Raw genomic sequence first — 21471 nt, 5'->3', positions numbered from 1 at the left:
GGGGACGTGGGCGCCAGGGGCAGGCTCTGGCTGCGGAGGTGCCTACCTAGGCAGCTGCGTATGGGGGAGCCCGACTGTCACCTGAGGGGATGGGGGAGCTCAATTTTCAACTGTGGGGAATGGAGGAAATACTGTGGAGTGGAGGGAGCGAGATGGGGGGGGCTGAATTGTTCCCGGAGGGGAGATCTCCCTGGCTTGGGGGGGGGGGGGGGCGTTTCCAGCAAAGCCCTCACATAAGAGGGGGACAGACGGGGGGAGGGAGAGGACGGGGATGGGCAGGGCAGGTGGAAATGGGGAGGGGCAGGAGAAGGGAAGGGGGAGGAGATGGAGGAGAGCAGGGGATAGGAGTGGGGGCGGGGATGAGGAGCAGGACAGAGGCAGGGCAGTGGTGGTGATGGCTGAGCGATGAGAACAGCTCGCAGGGAGCTTAAAGCCAGCAGATGCTTTTCGGCAGAGTTGCCATTTGCCCTGGCGGCTTTGCCAGAATAGCTGTGCCAGCGGGGGGGGGGGGCGGGGGGGGGCTTTTGCCACACACCCAAGCCAAGCCAGCTGTGGCGGCAAAGCCTTGTGATGTAACCTAAGCCCTTGGCAAGGTCGGGATCAACCTGCTCTGACAATTTCTCGGACCGGCGGGATGAGAAACAAGGATCGTGCAGGGAGATGGGGATGACTAGGAAGCGAATCCAGGTTTGGGGGGAATATCCTGGGTTGGAGGGTCAGTCGATACCCCCGCCTGCCACTGTCTGCCGGGGCTCTGCCCGCAAGATGGAACCAACAGCTGAGTTTGCTTTTCTGCCCCGTCGTGGGCACAAAAGGCCCAGAGCAGCCTCCTGCTATCTTGGAGGAAAGGGGCCAAAGTTCAGGAAGCAGGTGCCAGGCTGGGCTGGAATCCGCGAGCTCCGCTTTTGCTTTGCCCTTCCTGGAAGCTGGGCTGCAGGTGAGTGGCGGTTTCATCTCCGCTCTTGGGGTGTTTCTTGTGGGTTCCGAGTGTGGATCTGAGAGGGGCTGCGCAGGGGCAGTGTCATGAACGTGCTGTAAGCGTTATAGCCCCTTCTGCGCAGGCTGGCTCCAGCCTCCCGTCTGTCTCCAAGCCCTGGGGGAGAGGCGGGAGGCCAGCAGCATGGCCTAGTGGAGGGGGCAGGGGGTTGGGTGTAAGAACTCCCGGGTTCTAATCTAATGCCACCTAGTGACTAAGGCACAGTGTTGTGTGCTAGACCCCTTGCTCCTCAATTCTGCACTCACTCTCACGCTGGTGACCTTGGAGAGGCCTTTCAGGTCTCCCTTTCCCTGTCCATCAAAGGCAGGCAAGTGCGATGTAATGCCCTGGAGGAAGTGCTTTGGGACGTGTCGCACAAGTGTGCCTGGCTCACAAGCGTGTCAGCACAGCTGTGTAAAAGCGTGACGAGGGCTTTGAGATCGATGCCGAAGGCTTGTGAGGCTGTGGCTGGCCAAGTGACAGGGAAATGAAAGGTCGGAGTTTGGTCGGTTAGATTTTATGGCAATACACTGAGACGAAGCACTTTGGGCGTATAAACGATAACGTCTTTCCAAGTGCGTTAGTTCAAGCCGTGTCCTAGGAGCCAAGATGTGAGACAAACATGCTTGGTCCTGTCTCGGTGCAGGGGTGGACTAGATCAGTGCTTCTCGACCAGTGGTACGAGTCCCCTTAAAGGTACTCAAGAGATGTCTGGGGGATACGTCAACACAACTGAAATTTGGCGAAAACTGAATTTTTGTTTTCAGTTTGACAGCGCTTTACAGGCAGTCCCCGGGTTACGTACAAGATAGGGACTGTAGGTTTGTTCTTAAGTTGAATTTGTATGTAAGTCGGAACTGGTACATATTGTAGGGGAAACTCTAGCCAAACATTTTTTTTAGTTTTGGATAGCATAGGGAAAGGTTAACTCCCCTCTAATGTTTGTTTTGCTGTCTGTTCCCCTGTTCAGAAGATTTCACATCTATTTCTGTCCCTGTGACAAACTCAGGACTAAAGGAGTAACTCATGAAATACCAAACAGCTCTGCACCATGCTTTGAGCTAATAGCTTTATTTCCACACACCACCCAGGGTTCTAGGAGGAGGGTCCTTTTTTTGCTAACACAATGAGGCCAGCACTTTGTTTGTTTTGGTGGAGTCTTTGTTTGCCCAGGGAGCCCAGCATGTATAGGGGGAGGAGGGGCGGAGAGGCTGCTTTTGTCTGCTGTTCGGCAGCCTGTTGCTTAGGGGAGGGAGCAGCCTGTTGCTGGCAGGGGGGGAGGGGGGAGGCGTGCAGGATGTGAGGCCGGGGGGGGGGGGGGCAGCGGGCGTGGGGAGGCGCTTTTCCTCTGCCCGGCAGCTCTGCGGGATCCCTGTCCCTGTGGCCGGCTGCTGCAGGCAGAGGCCAGTTGGAGCCGGCCGAAGAGGAGGAGTAGGTGGATTCTAGGACCCAGGTGAGCGAGCCCTGGGGACCCTGCTGTGCTCCTGGAGCCCGGCATGTATAGAGGGGAGGAGGGGCAGAGAAGCTGCTTTTGTCTGTTCCGCAGCCTGTTGCTCAGGGGAGGGGGCAGCCTGTTGCTGGCAGAGGGGTGGGGGGAGGCAGCGGGCGTGGGGAGGCACTTTTCCTCTGCCCGGCAGCTCTGCGGGACCCCAGTCGGAGCCGGCCCGAGGAGGAGGAGGATCCTAGGACCCAGGTGAGCGAGCCCCGGGAATGCTGCTGCACATGTGCGGGAGTTGCCTCACCCCGTTCGTATCTAGGGATCCGAGGTAAGTCGGATCCACGTAAGTCGGGGACTGCCTGTATTCTTTTTGTACCTTTTACACCCAAAAATGCCATCGCCCGCCCGGCTACGATTCAGTTGTTTAAACAAATGTGTTGCAACGGTTCAAAAAAATTGTGTGTGTCTGAAAACTGTAGGTACTGGGGGGTACTTACACATTTTTTTTAAAGGGGGTACATTATAAAAAAAGTTTGCGAAACACTGGACTAGATGACCTATCATGGTCCCTTCCACTCGGACTTTTCTATGATTTTGTGACAGGGGTGGGTGATAATTTTCAGAAGGGGGCCACTTAATGGATTTTGGTATGGGGTCATAGGCCGGCTCCACCCACAGAAGGGGCGGAGCCTGAGGCAGAAGGGGCAGTGTTGTGGACTAGCCCACCCTCAGAGTTCTCCGCGGCTGAGGCTTTCAATTAAAAGCACAGAAAAGAGCTCACAGATTTGCCACTACTGGCAGCTGTCCGGCATTGCTACAGCTCGTGGCTCCCGCCCCTGCCGTAACCATGAGCCGTGAATCATTTAAAATCGGATCCTGCTGCCTGAGTCCCCACTTAGAATTCGGCGGCATGGGCAGCAGGATCTAAACAGAAAGCGGCCAGATCACAGTGTTTGGTAGGTTGCATCTTACCCAGCCCTGTTCTCTGAGCTGGTTTCGAATCCTCCGTGTCCTCCTTATGGTCTGACAGCTGCAGATTTAACCCTAACCCTCTCATGGCCCAGCCTAGCCGCATCTAATGGACTTACTCAGGTTAGCATCACCTGCCCTGTCTTGGTGACTCTTCACAGCTGAACCGCCTGTAAGGCATCGTGCTGGTCTTCTGATCTCTTGGTGACTCCTCTGCCTTCTGTTTATTTCTTTCTCCCTAGCTGGCCGATCAAGTCAAACCCTGTCAGTGCGTGAAGGCCCCAGGAATTACGAGTGCGATGGTCTCCCATGCCCAAGGTAATCGGCTGGCTAGTAATGGATGGGCTGCTTGGTTATCAGGTTAGGCTGCACAAGCCAGGTCTATGGGACCCCATGGCCAGCTGGCACCTGGTTCACAGGGAGGCAGCTGTACTAATCTGAAAATGGCTGGAAGACACCACCATCATTAGGCTCCAGAGTCAACAGCACTTGCTCCTCTTGGAGCTACTTGTCCGTGGCAGGCAGCACAGCTTAGCAGCTCATTGGGACGTCTTCTTTCTGTTGTGAGATCTGGGCACTTTAGAATGGCTGTAGCTATTGAAAGCAAAGGTGCACAGCTATAGGCATGGGGGTTTCCAGCTTTATTCACCTAGGTGGCTGATTCCAGGAAGCAAGGGTGTGTGTGTGTGGGGGGCGGGGGGGGGTCCTGTACAGAGGGTTCCCTGGCCCCTCTGCTTCCATGGCTGTGCAACTGCCACCAGGTGGATTAGAACCTGGGACTTTTGGAGCTTAGGGCAGGAGCTGCTACAGCTTGAGTTATAAGTCAGTTGCCTCTCAGCATAGGCTGAAGAGCTCCCTTGTAATAATTGCTTGCTGGAAGTGGTCTCAGTGCCACTCCATAGGATAGTGACCCACATCAGGTGGGTGGGTTACAGCTGCAGGCCTGCTCCCAGCATGCGGATCTGCTCTCTGGGCGGCGTCTATAACTCTGTGGCTGCAGCCCTGCTCCCAGCATGCGGATCTGCTTTCTGGGTGGCGTCTACAACTCTGTGGCTGCAGCCCTGCTCCCAGGACTGGATCTGCTCTCTGCCCATTGGCGTGCGCAGCACATTTCATTAGGGTGTGCACCCAAAGAATGTTTTTAAATGTACTCTTTGACCCCCATTAGCCACGCCTCTGGAGGTAACACTTTCAGGGTAATATGGACACATGACCAGAAATAAAAGGTGTCATGTGACCTCCCCCCCCCCAAGGACTTTTCCCACCATCCACTTACCAATAGGGATTAGTTTGGCCCTCACCAAACCCCCCTCATGCAACGATCCTGCAATTGCATTAACCCAATGTGTGTGACATTAACTCGGGGGGTGGGGAGGCTGGGGGAAGTGTTCCCTCTAAGAGTTTCCTCCCATGAGCACAATACATTTTGTGTTGTGCACCAGTACTGAGTGTGGCTTGTTTGGATGTGCCATGGTGGCACCCAAGTTATTCATAAATATCTTATGAACCACTTACCTTTCCCCTCTGCTGCCCTGTCTCCTTCCCTTCCTCCATCAGCTCCTCTGGTGCCTACTGCCCCCCCAACCCCTCACCCACCTCTGCTGTCCTGACTCCTGCCCTTCTCACTGCCCTCGGCCTTCCCGAGACCTGCCCCCTCCAGGAGCCTTTCTCTCTCCCCCTGTGCCCACTCCTCCAGTAGCCCCACTCTGACCATGTGAGCTACCCCTCCTCATCCCCTTTCCTAACACCTCCCTCTACACACCTGTCCTGCCTCTCTCCTCTGCTGCTGGTCCCTCCCCTGCAGGTGTCTGCCCTTCTGCTTCACCCCCGGACTCCCTGGCACCTGCACCTTCCCTTACCCTTTCCCCCTCTTGGTGCCTCCCCCTTCCCTCACTGCCCCTACCCACTTTGCCCACTCCCTCACCACCCTCTGCCCCCGTTCCCCTCATGCCCCTGTGCCTTTACACGTGCCTTGCTCCATCTCCGCCTTCCTCATGCCCACCCCTTCTTTCAAGCCTTCTCCCAGCACCTCCCCTTCTCCCCTCTAGCCCCCAAAGCCCTTCCCCTCTCCTCTCCTAGCATCATCCTGTCCCCCCCCTCACTGACACCTCCCCTCCTGCCCTTTTCCTCATTGTCTCCACTTGGCCCCTGGGCATTTGTCTCTCTCCTACACCCTGTCCCTTGGTGCCTTCCCCTTTCATCTCCTGACCTGCCCCCCTCCCCTCAGCACAAGCCCTTTCCTCTCTGACCCTTACCCCCTATTTTTCCCTCCTCTTCCAGCAGCCGCCAGCTGGTCTGTAACAGAGTTCTAGGGTCGCCCTGACTGTGTCACCCTTCTGGTGCTCCCCCTACTCTGTCTGTCTTAGGTTTCTCAGCCCCCTTTTGGGCCACAAACCCCCACCCCGCAGTCTCAGGTTCCCAAAGTTCCGGCAGTCCCCATCACTTGGTGCCTGCGCCGGGTCTGACTCGTAGGGTTGCGAGGTAGACCCTCCCCCCAAAAAACGGACACACTTGATCCTGGGCAGGGGGGAGGGAGGAAGAGGGACTGGCTGGGGGGGGGGGGGCAGGAACTGGCTGGAAGGAAGAGGGGATGGGAAGCAGCTCTGGGGGGGAAGGGCCAGATCCTGACCCTGGCCCCCCCTTCTCCCTCCCCGAGGCCAGTCATGCTGCCCCTGACCCCCCCTTCCTCCCTGAGGCCAGTCGCGCTGCCCCCGATCCTGACCCCGGCCTCCCCTTCTCCCTCCCCGAGGCCAGCCCTGCTCCCCAGCTCAGTGCGGGCCCCTGCTCTCTCCTTAGCTCAGTCCCACTCTGCCGACCCTGGCTCCCTCCTGGCTCCCTGCTCTGCCAGTCAGGCTGAACTGGGACTTTAGCCTCTCCCCGTTGTTCCTGGGGACTGTCAGTCTCAGGATCTTGATCTCTCATTTCCCCTGCCTTTCACTGAGTTTCAGTAAGGAGCTAGCGGCAATAATGCCTCTACTTTTTCCCCCACTCCTGTGCGGAATACATTTTGTTATGTGCACCAAGGCATGCACGGATGTGCACTGTTACGTCACGTGGAGTTTCACAGTATGGGAAGAAATCAGTGGAAATACAGAGAGCTTGAGTAGTTGCAAGTGTCCATTTTATTGCATAGCACGGAGCTAGCTAGAAAAAACCCAAACCAGCTGGGCTGACCCCCAGTGACCTAACGCAGTTACTATAACAACAAGATCTATGTCTACACCCAGTACACCACATGCACCACCACTAGAAACACATGCTACCGGCTAGCAAACTGGGCAGCATTTGAATGTCTCCTGGCTGGCCGCCCAAGAGCTCAGCTTGCAGGGAACACTGGCTAACCGTCCCCTTCCACCTGGAGAAGGGAGAGACAGGAAAGCAGCAACAGAGCATCTGCCTGGGGGAAGCCCGAATCCCATGCAGGAGTGGAGCCCTGTTCCTTGTTCCAGGCCCTTGCTAGAGTCCCCTCCCGTAGCTGCAGCTATGGCCGGCAGTTTTAAAAGCGGACTTACGCTGGCCCTGCAACCCGAGCGACTCTGTCAGTGGGTGCTTATCACTCCATCACCTCGAGCTGTTTAAGCAGCTTGTTTAACCAAGGAGGGAGGGAAAGGGAAACCTTTGGCCATTTGAGGGTTGCGTGCCAATGGAGGGAAAGGGGATGGATAAAAAGGGGCTGAGCACACGGTACTGCCTCTTTTTAAACCCAGGCCCAAAGATGTCCTGGAATTCTGGGCCACTGGCCTGAAGGAGATGGTCAAACTGCCTGGCAGCTGGACTTTTGGAGTCTTGTTATTCCTGGGCTCCTGGTAGCGATGGCTCCCATTCCAGGGGATTCCTGCCAGGTAGTTTACCTCAGACAGCAGCTTTTATTCCCCCGTGTCACTTCTCCCAGTATCTGAGACTTTGGTCATGGGGATCAAGCATTTAACATGATTCCAAGAGGAACCGGATGGTTCATCTAGCGAGCCAGGCTCACCGATATTTGAGTAGTTAATAAAAATCCCTAGTTGCTGTGTGTAGGTCTAAAAAGGGAAGGTTAGTATCATTAGTCTTATTTTACAGACAGGGAATAACCTCTCCAACCTGTGGGAGAGGCAGGAATAGAACCCAGGTTTCCTGATACCACAGTCAGGGCTTTGTTACCAGGCTACATCCTGTACTAGAAAGGATGGGCCTGAAGCATGGGCCTGGTGTAAGGCCTGAGGCCTGAACCAAAGTAAGCAAGAGTTAGCTGAAGAGAAACAGGCAGGTCGTGTCAAAAGCAGACGGTTGCCTGAAAGTCTTGGGACTTAACCCTAACTGTCTTGCCTGGAAAGGTTGAAACCATAGACAAAAGGTCCTAGAAAGTCTCCAGGAATGCTAGAGAAGCAGGAAGCGAGTTGACAGGAGGCCAGGAAAGAAAATGGAAACAGAATTTGGGGTTTTGAATTGGAAGCAGTGATGTGCCTGTTGTGTGATCATGCCTGGAAGATGTGAATTAAGCCAGGAACCTGGGCAAGCAGAATCCAGCGACTTTCTTGGCTAGGGAAAGACTAAATCTTGGAACAAGAGAGATGTGAGTAGAACAGGGAATTTTTAGTCAGACGCTACTAGGTTATTTTCTTTATTTTTTTAGTTTGTTGGACTTCTTTTTGCTAAGCACATGTAACTATCCCCCTTTACCCTGGAACTCTTCAAACTGAATCCCAGGGAAGCGATTTTCTGTGTTTTAATCTTTCTTTTTCCAGTTTCTTTGTAACACCTAGCAACCAAGTAGATACGCTGGAGGGCAGTAGATATGCTGGAGGGCAGGGATAGGGTCCAGAGTGACCTAGACAGATTAGAGGATTGGGCCAAAAGAAATCTGATGAGGTTCAACAAGGACAAGTGCAGAGTCCTGCACTTGGGATGGAAGAATCCCAAGCATAGTTACAGGCTGGGGACTGACTGGCTAAGTAGCAGTTCAGCAGAAAAGGACCTGGGGGTTACAGTGGATGAGAAGCTGGATATGAGTCAACAGTGTGGCCTTGTAGCCAAGAAACCTAATGGCATATTAGGGTGCATTAGGAGGAGCATTGCCAGCAGATCTAGAGAAGTGATTATTCCCCTTTATTCGGCTCTGGTGAGGCCACATCTGGCATATTGTGTCCAGTTCTGGGGCCCCCACTACAAAAAGGATGTGGACGCATTGGAGAGGGTCCAGAGGAGGGCGACCAAAATGATTAGGGGGCTGGAGCGCATGACCTATGAGGAGAGACTGAGGGATTTGGGTTTGTTTAGTCTTCAGAAGAGGAGCGAGGGGGGTTTGATAGCAGCCTTCAACTTCCTGAAGGGAGGTTCCAAAGAGGATGGAGAGAGGCTGTTCACAGTAGTGACAGATGGCAGAACAAGGAGCAATGGTCTTAAGTTACAATGGGGAAGGTCTAGGTTGGACATTAGGAAAAACTATTTCCCTAGGAGGGTGGGGAAGCACTGGGCTGGGTTCCCTAGGGAGGTGGTGGAATCTGCATCCCTAGAGGTTTTTAAGTCCTGGCTTGACAAAGCCCTGGATAGGTTGATTTAGTTGGGATAGGTCCTGCCTTGGGCAGGGGCTGGACTTGATGACTCCTGAGGTCTCTTCCAGCTCTATGGTTCTATGATTCTAAGTAATGTTTCACCAAGTGTATTTGTTTTGTTAATAGAAGTCACATTTTTAAAACCATGATCTGATTCCTGCATCCTATAGGGCGGAAGGTTCTGTATGCACGTGCCTAAGACAGCAAGCCATACTACTAGGAGAAATTACAGGTTTTCAAGCTCTCTCTGGAGGGAGTGTCAAGGACAAGGAAGTTACCTCACAGGAGGGAATTCTGAAATGCGCCTGTCTGGTTCTCAAAGGGGTTTGTGCATTTGGATGATGGCAGCAACACCAACACAAGCCTCCAGTGGCAGGGTATTTTAAAGTCTCTTGTGGGCCCCCACCTTCTGCACTTGGAGTGCCAGAGTGAGAAACAGCCTTGACATGACCCCTCTCCAATTTATCAACATCCATCTGGAATTCTGGTCACCAGAGCTGGGCACAGAACTCCAGCAGCAGAAGTTCAAGTGCCGAATAAAGAGGCTAAGTCGGTTCCCCACTCTGGCACTTGGAGTGCAGAAGGTGTGGGCCCAAAAGAGACCTTAAAATACCGTGTCTCTATTGGCTTCTGCTTCAAAACTCCCCAAGGTCACAGATTCCCTGAGCTTAGGAGGGTTGCTGCCTCTACCCAAGTGGAAAAAAACTTTTTCTTCTTGAACACAGGAAGAAGTCACTTGGGAACGTATTCCAGAAGGGTACCCCAAACTCTTTTTCACAAGAGCCAAAAGAAATCTGATGAGGTTCAACAAGGACAAGTGCGGAGTCCTGCACTTGGGACAGAAGAATCCCAAGCATTGTTACAGGCCTGGGACCAACCAGCTAAGTAGTAGTTCTGCAGAAAAGGACCTGGGGGTTACAGTGGATGAGAAGCTGGATATGAGTCAACAGTGTGCCCTTGTAGCCAAGAAGGCTAATGGCATATTAGGGGGCATTAGGAGGGAGCACTGCCAGCAGATCCAGAGATGTGATTATTCCCCTTTATTTAGCACTTGGAAAGAAAAAAAGAAAAATGAAAACAAACTGTAATTTCTGATAGCTGTCCTCTTAGTCTTAGGCAGGTATACACAGACCTCCTATTACTTTCCAGGATACAAAATCAGATCATAGCCTTAAAATAGGTGATTATATTAAGAAAACAAAAAGGTATTCATTTGTAAAGCTGACTTGGCTGCTAGGAGTTATAGCGCAACTGAGAAAAGAACAGATTAAAACACAGACAATTGCATCCCTGGGATTCAGTTTAAAGTTATAGTGGGGAGAGAAGGGGATATGGATTTAGCACAGAGGAGTTTAACCAAACAACAAAACAAAAAAATAACCTGATCGCATCTAAATAAACATTCTCTATCTACTCAAGGATCCACACTTCCAAGGTCCAGTCCAATTCTAGGCCCAGGTATTCTTTTTTTTAGGCATGATGTCCCTGCCCAGTTCAATTCATCCCCCCCCTCATCCCCTTCCGCAGCTCCAGGATTAAACTCACAAAGAAAAACAGCAGACAGATTCCCTTTTAATGCAGATCTGAAATCCCTGCCAACACTTTCTAGCTAGCTAGGTTTAACCCTTTAGTCACTGAATACTGGGATGTTCAGAAAAGAACAGTGGGCCTCCCATCCATCACAGAAGCGAGACAACCTCTTTACTCCTGCTCAAGCGTTTCCTGTTTATACATCCCAGAATTACAATAGCTTTTTAAGCCCCAACGCCACAATGGGAGCTCATGTTCTGCTGATTACCCACCATGACCTCTACATCTCTTTTCCCCGCCCTGCAAGTCTGGCCCACAGAACCATGGGAAGTGGCATAGGCTAGCCTGGGCCAGGGCAAAGGAACACAAGGGCCTTTCTCTTCTCCATCTCTCCCTCTGCATCACACAGCAGGGCGCAGGAGTGCCAGGGGGCTCTGTGGACGCTGTTTGGCTTAATGCCAGCGAAAGCAGGGTCTACAGGAGTACTTACGGGCTCCTAGTGTTAAGAGCTGTGATGTGGTTGCCTCAGCAGCGTGGCTCAGTGCTTCTGTTCTTGGAGCTCTGGTGTTATCAGTGGTCAGTGCAGGTAACGCAGCCTGCTCCTGCTGCAGATCTCGTTGTTATGCACAAAGACCGACCACAGGCACCGTCTGGTGACAGAGGCACTTCGCCATGTTTATAGCTGTGTAGTCACAGATCTAGTGCCCTGGATTTGCGGTTACACGTGCACCACCTCATGAGTGCCCCAGGACGAGGAGCAATTCAGTCAGTAAGTCTCTGTTGTCCCTTTGGCCATGCAAAGGGGGTAAGGCCAGGCACCCCAATATTTATAGCCTAAAATAAACTTGTCTGGTTTCGGACATTTGTTTGCTCCCTCCCCTTGTACCTAGTACCTTGAACCGAAAAATATTAGCAGAGACACTGTTGAGCATCCACTGCGGATGCGCTCGGTGAGGCTAATCTTCGTGTTTTACCTCATCCCCGTTGCAGGGTTCCAGACCAAGGAAGATATCTACTGCCTCGCTTTAGCAAAGGCCCTGTACACTGTGCCCACGCCAGTGACTGCTGGGTTTTATGCACCATGGGGACATTGCAAAAACCTGCTCTTACACAAAATCAAGGGTGAGTACTGCCCCGGGGAATGTAAGACGGGGAAGGAACCTTGTGGGGATGGGGATTAGTGGATGACAACTATCTCCAAAGAGCCAGAGCCACCCGTACTCATTTGCCGATTATGCAATCGCATAGGGGACCTGAAAATTTGGAGCAGCACTGGGTTTTCATGTCCACTCCACCCACCTGCCTCTTCCTATCCATGGTCTGTGGCTCTGCTTCCTCCAGCAGCAGAAGTTCTAGAAGATCTAGTTAATTTACAAGTGACAGTCTGCTCGAGCTACTGGCAGAACATCGACGACATAGTAATGAAGCCATTTAACAGGCATTTGCCAACCTCTGCTAAATGTTTGCTGAATGAGAGTGTGAGAGTCGACAGGACCTTAGTTTAAAATGTGTTTGTTTATTAGTGTGTGGATGAGGATTATAAAATCACATCGCTAAAAATTCAACATCCATCTGGGCTGCTGTTGGGCAGATGGGCACCAGTTTAATAGTACGGCGTAGGATCCCATCAATCCTAAGGATGGCTTTGCCAAGAGCTACCCATTCTTGATTGCTTCCCAGAAGGGAGGGATTGTGAATCTGGAAGACCCTTCAGGAGGAGAGATTTAAGGCACTGCCAGGTACCTAACATATCTTCCTCTTTTATCTCAGAGAACATGGAAAACGAATCGAAGAAGAAAGACCAGGAGGAATTTCAGCGGACGCAGAAGATGCAGCGTGACAACACTGGCCGGGATCTACTCAAGCTCCTGTTACTCATGATCTTCTACCGGCCGCTCCTGACGGAGCAGCAGAAGTGGAGAAGGAACGTGAAACACGTCTTCATCCATTTCAGCGCCTGGGAGTACGCGGGCTGCGACCAGCTCTGGGCAGGCCTCATTACCACACTGTGCGACGGCATCGAAAGCCACTTTGGTCTCCTACCCATGAGCATTTACAGGACCATAGACAGGAAATGTAGCATCATCGAAAGACCAGGGGATCAGGAATGGGTTAGCAAGAAGTTCCTCTTCCTCCCGCTGTGGGTGGCTGTGATCCTTTTGATCATGGTAGCTATTGGGGTGGGTGGTCTCCTCCTAGTGTTTGGGATCCCCATCGGGGATGCCTCAGGAGACGCCATAGCTGTCGTGGAAGGCATTGGGGTGACGGCTGTCAGCGTCTCTGCAGCAGCTGCCATACTGCTCACTATCACAGTGGTACGAAACATTATCGTCACCCAGAAGAGCCAGCTGGAGAGACAGATGAACCAGACGGCTCTCAGCGCACAGCTGGGCTTCATGAGCTGCGTGAAAAGCGAAGTCAGGACAATCACTGGGTTCCTGCAGTACATGGAGATCTTCCAGCGGCGGAAGCTGCGGGTGGTGCTGGAGATCACCCACTTGGATACATGCAGCCCTGACAAGGTGGTGGGCGTCCTTGATGCCATGAACATTGTCCTCTCAGACGATGACGCCCCTTTCATCTCCATCCTGGCTGTTGACTCCAGCATCATTGTCGACTGCGTGGAAAGCTCCAAGTATATGAGAGGTATGGCCAACAACGGCTACGAGTTCTTAAACCGCATCGTCACCCTGCCCTTCTCTGTCCCTCGGATGGACTGCGACACCAAGCGGAGGCTGATCAGGAATATCATCGCGTGCAAGGAGCAGCTAGAGGCAGAGGTCGGCTTCCGGCAGGATGGCAAGATGGAAGCCAGCTCTGACTTCCTCAACATCTCTCGCTACCATTCGGCCAACCACGATGCCCAGAATCCAGTTGCAGAGGACAGCCAGATACCTCTCATGGTTGGAACCCCAGCGCTGGGAACCGGCAGCTGCGGGAAAGGTATCCGAGCCAAAGACCTCATTCAAGATGCTTTCGACTACCTCCTGGATGACGCCTTGAAGGAATTCATGACAGACAACGTGGTGCAGATGCGGCGCATCGTGAACACCGTCACCATCACCATCAGGCTGCTGGCGAGTAACATCCCCAAGGATGAAGTGTGTCCGAAGAAGGTGGTGGAATGGGTGCTCCTTGCCAACCAGTGGCCGTGCCGTCTGAGCTGGCTCTTGCAGTGCATTGAGGATGAGGAGCAGAGGAGCCGAATGGGCAGCTGCCATGGAAGCCCGCTCCGCCCCGACATGTCTCTGTGGGAGGTCTACGAGAAGTACATGGAAGAGCTGGACATGCTGAAAGGCCAGATGGAAAAGCTGCTGGAACTGGACCAGGATCCCGAGCTGTTCCACACTTTCCTGTGCGGCAGGTTTCGGGTGGAGGAGGCCCTCTTCTACCTCCCCTTCACGGTCAATTTGGACCCATCCCTGAAAAGACAGATGGAGCTGCAACGTGGCAGCCACAGACTGAAACGGACAAAGAAATTCGACAAGCTCAGCGCCTGCACTCTGCTGGGTATGACGGTGGAGGATGTCTGCCGAGAGGTGGGTCACCCTTGGGTTTCCTTCCTTCGAGCAGGGCCAGCTGTCGATAGAATGTCCATGCCTCTTCATCGCAAGAAGAAGGTCATTCATGTGACAGCAGCTGCCCACAGATGACGGCTACAGGCAGAGCCATCTTTGCAAATCGTGGGGCCCTGAATAATTGAGGGCCCTTCTGCAGGATTGCCTGGGCCTTTTCCCCTCATGCAACTTCTGCTGGAGGTCTGGTCGTTCCTACTACCTCCCTACCCCAAGCAGGGCTCAGGAACTAGAACAGAGTTGCAGATCCTCCCTGCTTGCTAGCTTGCTGCTGCTGCTGATTTGAACCCCATAGCAGATTTGAACCTAGGCCCTCTAGGAGTGTGTCTAAACTACATGGCTCCGTCGACGGAGCCATGTAGATGAGGCTGATCGGCAGAGGGAAATGAAGCCGCGATTTAAATAATCGCGGCTTAATTTAAATTTAAATGGCTGCCGCGCTCTGCCGACCAGCTGATGATCAGCTGTTTGTCGGCAGATCGGGGCAGTCTGGACGCTTCCCCGTCGACGTGAAAGCCCTTTGTCGACCTCCCCGGTAAACCTCATCCCACGAGGCATCAGGGGGAGGTCGACAAAGGGCTTTCATGTCGACGGGAGTGTCCAGACTGCCCCGATCTGCCGACAAACAGCTGATCATCAGCTGGTCGGCAGAGCGCAGCAGCCATTTAAATTTAAATGAAGCCGCGATTATTTAAATCGCGGCTTCATTTCCCTCTGCCGATCAGCCTCATCTACATGGCTCCATCGATGGAGCCATGTAGTTTAGACACACCCCTAGAGGCCTCGACAGCTGGAGCCATGAAGGCAGCTGGCTCCCAGCTTAGGATGTAGAGCTCCCTTGTTCTTATCTCTGGCTGTAAGAGGTCCAATTGCCACACGAAGGGACAGTGAACCACACACACTTGGTGTGTGGATTACACTGCCAGCTGAGAGGAGCACGTGGGGGAGGGCGAAGGGAAAAGCCCTGCAGCAGACAGGACAGAGCGTCCCCAGAAACGAACCGGCAGAGGCATATCCTCAGACATACAAGAACACATGGCTGCTGCATTGGGGAACTCAAAAATTTGGTGCCCAAATTTTCCGGTGCCCTATGCAGCTACATATTTCCCATGGGCCTAGGGACAGCCCTGACTACGGGCCCCAGAGCTGAGAGAAAACTGTCCCACATAACTGGTGCATAACTGGAGGGAGAGGAGCGAGAACTAGTGGGGGTAGGATGTTGAGGGGAACAGGCGGTGTGGGATGGGGGCTTTCGGGGAAGGCACAGTGTGGGTTTGAGGCCTCAGGAGTAGGGGGGCACATGAGGGGGAATGGGCAGAGTGAGGATGAGGGGGAAAGGGTGATGTAGGGGGCAAGGCCACAGTCCGGGCTCTGCTAGTTCCCCCACTTTCTGCTGCTCCTGACTCTTGGTTTGCACAAAAAATTTCTTCTTGGAACAACTCGGTTCCTTGGAGCTCTTTCCTCCAACCCCGAAGCCATTGGCTGGCTCTCCCCGGGTTCATCCTTTACGCTCTGAAGTGACTTTGGTCGGTTTTAAGACTGGGAGACCCGTAGCTGTCTGTTATGCACTCCAGAGAGAAGAGAGGCAAAAACATAAATACTCTTGCTGGAGGCCTGCAGCGTAATACCCCTTATCCAGAATAACACACAAGAACCCTGAGGCTATGTCTACACTGCTAGCTTTTGCCTGCAGAGAGCATGCTAATGAGTGCCAAGAAGTTTCTAATGAGTGCTTCATTAGCATACTCTCTGCCTGCAAAGGCCCGCAGTGTAGATATAGCATTAGGTCGAGAGGCCCAACTCCACCCCCGTCAGGCTGACTGCATGCTTCCCTCCAGCCTACAAGCAGGGTCAGGAAACCTTCCCTCTTCATTTCAACACACCCCTCCAGTGGTCCCTGCATTGCTAGCTTTTGCCTGCAGAGAGCATGCTATTTCCCCTGCCGTGCCAACTTGCTCAGCGGTGCCCCTAACAGAATCCAAGCACACGGCAGTGGGGTGTGCCGGGTACCATACCTGGCCCCACAGCCGGCCGGCCCGCCTTGTTTGCTAGAATCTGAGCAAGCCCAGACAGGTTCCTCTCGGGAGCTATAGCGGACCCTTCCTAAAAACGTGTTTGGCGACATGTTCAGTAGATGCACGGCACTAACGGGTGCTCCCACTTCTCTTCCAGATGGACACAATCGGCTTGAAGGAGGAAAACGTCCCGCTGTACAAACAGAGGCTGAGGGACCATAATCTCAACGGGCGCGCGCTGGTCTACAGTGACAACACTGAAATCAAAGAGGCCCTGCACATGAGTCTTGGCGAATGGACCCTCTTTAGCATCCATTTCCTTGGAGTGTTTCCCCCGGCGAATTTGGCCTCTTCTGTGGTGTCCCCCGTCCCGTTCCACGTCAGGCCAGAGGCTCTGAAGAACATGGTTGCCTTAAGAGAGACTGTGGCGAGAGGGAGCAAGCTCTCTCTGAACAGCTCCAGGGAAGATCTTTGGGAAAAGAGATAACTCTGAATCCTGAACACAGAGGTGAAAGTGCCCTGGTGCGCAGCTCCAGCAAGAACTGCAAAGACCTGGGCTGCAACAGGACAGTACCTGTGAGAAACTGTAAAGTTACTTTCACGGCCGCCTGTACAAAACCAGAAGCAAGATCGGGGCTTTCGCCCACAATGTACCTCCCTGCGACTCCAGTGACATCGCACGGATGAATCATAGAATCCTAGAGTTGGAAAAGACCTCAGGAGTCATCAAGTCCAGCCCCCTGCCCAAGGCAGGACCAATCCCAACTCAATCATCCCAGCCAGGGCTTTGTCAAACGGAGACTTAAAAACCTCTAGGGATGGAGACTCCACCACCTCCCTAGGGAACCCAGCCCAGCGCTTCCCCACCCTCCTAGGGAAATAGTTTTTCCTAATATCCAACCTAGACCTCCCCCGCTGTAACCTGAGACCACTGTTCCGTGTTCTGCCATCCCTCACTACTGAGAACAGCCTCTCTCCATCCTCTTTGGAACCTCCCTTCAGGAAGTTGAAGGCTGCTCTCAAATCCCCCCTCACTCTTTGCTTCTGCAGGCTAAACAAACCCAAATCCCCCAGTTTCTCCTCATAGGTCATGTGCTCCAGACCCCGAATCATTTTGGTCAAGCTCCCCTGGACCCCCTCCAATGCGTCCCCATCCTTCCTGTAGTTGGGGGCCCAGAACTGGACACAATACTCCAGATGTGGCCTCACCAGAGCTGAATAAAGGGGAAAAATCACTTCTCTAGATCTGCAGGCAATGCTCCTCCTAATGCCCCCTAATATGCCATTAGCCTTCTTGGCTACAAGGCCACCCTGTTGACTCATCTCCGGCTTCTCATCCACTGTAATCCCCAGGTCCTTTTCTGCTGAACTGCTGCTTAGCCAGTCGGTCCCCAGCCTGTAACAATGCTTGAAGCAATCAGATGACAAGAGAAGAATTAAGGATCCGGGGGGGAGGAGGGGGGGACTGTACTGGGTCTGAGGGATTTGGGGCACATTCATGTCAACGGGGCTGGTGACAGACGTTGTCGGGCCCTGGGTAATGTATGGGAGGGGGTCGGCTCAAGACCCCCTCAAAGGGGCAAGGCTCTAGACCCCCTCAAAGGGGCAAAGCTAAAGGTAGGAGGGGCAAGGCGAGGGCCAATCAGGCCTTAGCGCCACCCACCCTGCACCAGACAGAGCTCTAGGATTGATTTCATTTGCCCGGGTCTCTGGCAGTGGCGGCTGTCATAATAGTCGATACAGTGACCCAGAGGCCTGGACCCTTTTAAATCATCAGCTCCCGGGACAACTGCCCCCTTTGCCTCTCCCCCTCCCCATCCGTGGCCCCTGTCTGTGGGGCTTCAGACCCTGGTGGTCAAAGTATTTTGGTCTGGTTAGTACAGCAGGGGACAGGGAGTTGGGACATACGGGTCCTATTCCTAGCGCTGCCACTGGCTTGCTGTGTTTTTGAACAAGCTGCTCCTCCTTTTTGGGACTCAGTTGCCTCTGTAGTAAGTTGCGGGTTGGTAACATAAAATCAGCAGGCCCGAATAAAGGCCGGTAACATAAAAACAGCAACAGGCCTGAAATCTAGGAAGCAAGACTTTGGCTCAGTGGAACCGCAGGCAGGAAAGAGAAATAGTATAAGCCAGATCAAGCATAAAGGTCCAGGCACAGGTACCAAGCACATTTATAGAATCCTATAAATGGAAGAGACCTCAGGAGTCAACAAAAAATCCTCATTAAAAAAAAATTGTTTGGTGTTCCTCGGTCTTAAAAAGTTTAAGAAACACTCGTCTAGACAGTACTGGGTCCTGCCATAAGGGCAGGGGACTGGACTCGACCTCTCGAGGTCCCTTCCTGCCGGCTACATGTGGCAATGAAACGGTAACTCGAACTAAGTCCTTAGTTCGAATTAACTGTTACATCTCATTCTATAGCCGCGCGGCAGTTACTTCGGGCTAGTGGAATTTCAAAATGGCGACCGGACGGGAACATGCAAATAAAGCCTGGGCTATTTAAATCCCGGGCTTCATTTACAACTCCGGTTGCCTGCTTTGCCTACCTAGCTCAAATTAACGAGCTAATGTAGACATACCCTTATTGACTAATTGAGTAGTCGATGGAAATTCCACCAACTACTGGATTAGCTGATTAAGCGCAATTTAACATCCCTCGGTTGAGCTACCACATATGTTTTAGAAAGACATCCAATCTTTATGGCTTGTGTGTAGTTCAACGCATTAAATTCCAAGCAGGTTGCTGAAGTTTCTTTTTTTCATCATGATTGGCAATTTGACCAGCCTTATACAGTAATGGATCTTTACCATTCCTCTGATTTCTTTTGTTCCTGATATATTTAAACATTTCCTAATTATCCTTTATGTTACTGGTTATAGATTTTTTCCCCCAATTTTAGCTTCTCCTATCAACTGTTTGCTTTTTCATAACTCGCATCCTCCCTTTTTTCCCATTTGCTTTATATTTTTTTCTTGTGGTGTTTATGACAAAAACTAAAACATAGGACATAAACTTTGAGTCCTATTTATAGTACTTTAGGTTGGTTTAATGGAAAAATGGGTTGATACAGAGTAAATTGGAGTTCAAAATAACCCTTTCTCGGGCAATTTTTCTCTCGAAAGCCTCACCTTTTTCAGCCTCCTTCCACTAACTTCTGATTTTAAATGTCTGGATTGTTAGACATGTGCTCAGGAAACCTTACCTGTCACTAAACATAGATTTTGTTTGTGTTAATTATAGATATGAATGGAGCTAGTTAATCCCTGTTGCAAGATTCCAGTGGAGCCAAAGAAAGTAAACAAGTAACTAATTTGGGTCAATCTTTCTACTTGACAGTCCCTAGGAATCTACCGTTTCAACATTTCCTGGGAACAGAAACACAAGTTAGAACAGTGATAGAAATGTAGCCGTGTTAGTCTGGTGTAGCTGAAACGAAATCCAGGACTATGTAGCACTTTAAAGACTAACAAGATGGTTTATTAGATGATGAGCTTTCGTGGGCCAGACCCACTTCCTCAGATCAAATAGTGGATCTGAGGAAGTGGGTCTGGCCCACGAAAGCTCATCATCTAATAAATCATCTTGTTAGTCTTTAAAGTGCTACACAGTCCTGTATTTTGTTACAAGTTAAAACACTCATTAATTTTGGCTTCATTCAGCTTTCCCTTCGAACAAATTAAAAACATAGTTGATAAGTGGCAAAGTTGGTGCATGGGAGTGAAGGACACGTTAGCTCATTATGCCTACACAGGGGGATGTCACACTGGTCTGACCAGTTCCAAGGACAGTTGGGCTGCCGTAGAAAGGGATGCAGAGCTGCTCTTCAGGAGCTCCATGGATTAGACCTATACTGCTGTTGAAGGAATTGGGGCTCTCAAATAAAAGAAGTCCCTTGCCTTAGAATCATAGAATCCCAGGGCTGGAAGAGACCTCAGGAGTCATCGAGTGCAGCCCCCTGCCCAAAAGCAGGTCCAATCCCAACTCAATCATCCCAACCAGGTCTGTGTCAAACCAGGACTTAAAAACCTCTAGGGATGGAGATTCCACCATCTCCCTAGTTAGCCCATTCCAGTGCTTCCCCATTCTCTTAGGGAAAGAGTTTTTCCTAATATCCAACCTACACCTCCCCCACTGCACCTTGAGACCATCACTCCTCGTTCTGCCATCGTCACCACTGTGAACAGCCTCTCTCCATCCTCTTTGGAACCTCCCTTCAGATAGTTAAAGGCTGCTATCAAATCCCCCGTCATTCTTCTGCAGACTAAACAAGCCCAACTCCCTCAGCCTCTCCTAAGTCATGTGCTCCAGCCTCCTAATAATTTTTGTTGCCCTCCACTGGACCCTCTCCAATGCGTCCACATCCTTCCTGTAGTGGGGGGCCCAGAACTGGACACAATACTCCAGACGTGGCCTCACCACATCCCAATAAAGGGGAATAATCACTTCCCTAGATCTGCTGGCAATGTTCCTCCTAATGCACCCTAATATGCCATTAGCCTTCTTGGCTACAAGGGCACCCTGTGGACTCATATCCAGCTTCTCATCCACTGTAACCCCCAGGTCCTTTTCTGCAGAACTGCTACTTAGCCAGTCGGTCCCAGCCTATAACAATTCTTGGGATTCTTCCATTCAAGTGCCGGACTCTGCACTTGTCCTTGTTGAACCTCATCAGATTTCTTTTGGCCCAATCCTCCAATATGTCTTGGACACTCTGCACCATATACCCTAACGTCCAATGTATCTACCTTTCCCCCTAGCTTAGTGACATAGGCAAACTTGCTGAGGGTGCAATCCATCCCCTCATCCAGTCATTAATAAAGATGTTGAACAAAACCGACCGTAGAACCGGTCTTTGAGGTACTCTGCTTGAAACTGACCGCCAGTCCGACATCGAGCTGTTGATCACTACCCATTGAGCCCAACAGTCTAGCCCAATTTCTATCCATCTTACAGTCCATTAATCCAATCCATACTTCCTTAACGTGCTGGCAAGAATAAGTCCAGGTATATCACATCCACTGAATTCCCCATGTCCACAGAGCCAGTTACCTCGTCATAGAAAGCAATCAGGTTGGTCAAGCATGACTTGCCCTTGGTGAATCCATGCTGACTGCTCCTGATCCCTTTCCTTATTCTAAGTGCTTCAAAATGGATTCCTTGAGGATCCCCTCCATGATTTTTCCGGGGAGTGAGGTAAGGCTGACCGGTCTGTAGTTCTGTGGATTGTCCTAAGGAACATCTTGGTACCATTCACCTCCCACAAATAAAGTACATACCGACCTATGTTCAGGACCAGGTCAAAGTTGACAGCATAACAGATAGTAAGTTGACAGTATGAAGACTAGGAAGTAAGCCCCCTTCTGCAAGGTAAGGGACGGTAACCAGGTAACAGGGGGTAGCAACCTGATACATCAGGAATGTATAAAAGTTCACC

The 21471-nt window shown here is 51.8% G+C and overlaps 1 long non-coding RNA gene across 2 annotated transcripts in view; it reads left to right on the top strand.

Moving 5' to 3' along the window:
- Positions 1–2290: 2290 nt before the first annotated feature.
- LOC149523243 (uncharacterized) overlaps positions 2291–21471 on the top strand; it is a 30484-nt gene continuing 11303 nt past the window's right edge. Inside the window, exons 1-2 of one of the 2 annotated variants that reach the window (XR_016347219.1) lie at positions 2291–2429; positions 3626–3701. This is a non-coding gene — a long non-coding RNA (uncharacterized LOC149523243). Of the gene's footprint in view, positions 2430–2495; positions 2670–3625; positions 3702–21471 lie in introns of those variants that run through there. The other variant, XR_016347220.1, reaches the window with a different exon arrangement.

The sequence above is a fragment of the Pelodiscus sinensis genome, chromosome 18, assembly GCF_052426305.1.
Source record: "Pelodiscus sinensis isolate ZL-2025 chromosome 18, ASM5242630v1, whole genome shotgun sequence".
NCBI lineage: Eukaryota > Metazoa > Chordata > Testudines > Trionychidae > Pelodiscus > Pelodiscus sinensis.
The sequence above is the reverse complement of the archived record's forward strand: the minus strand, read 5'-3'. Positions and strand labels throughout refer to the sequence as shown.